This window comes from Solanum pennellii, chromosome 4 (assembly GCF_001406875.1).
Source record: "Solanum pennellii chromosome 4, SPENNV200".
NCBI lineage: Eukaryota > Viridiplantae > Streptophyta > Magnoliopsida > Solanales > Solanaceae > Solanum > Solanum pennellii.
In genome coordinates, this window is record NC_028640.1 from 58,351,361 (window position 1) to 58,351,828 (window position 468).

The following is a 468-nucleotide window of genomic DNA, read 5'->3' on the forward strand; positions in this document are numbered from 1 at the left end:
TCAACTCATGATCTACTAAATCTTATTCAATATACGCAGTTTAAAAGTAATTGCAATATAAAGAAATACTGACTGAAAACATATTATAAACTCTCAATATATACAAGTATACAAATAATATCTGAGATGTATGTAAAAATACAAATAACTGATGTATATGAAAATACAATACTTCTATGAGAGCTTCTCTTACCGACAACCATCATTTAAAAGCTATAGTGATGATATATCGTTACTCGGCCCACGTTGCCCGACCATCCTAACCTTGCCAGAGTATAGGACCTTAACTTCCTAATGGATCCACTAGTAAACTATGAAAAGGGCTCATCTAAAAAGTATGACACTTTTCTACCCATGATGGATACATGGTTTACATCGAGACTTGAGTTATTCTGAACTCGCATCCCCACATTGGTGCTCAATACTACTCCCAATATACATATATATATATATATATATATATATATA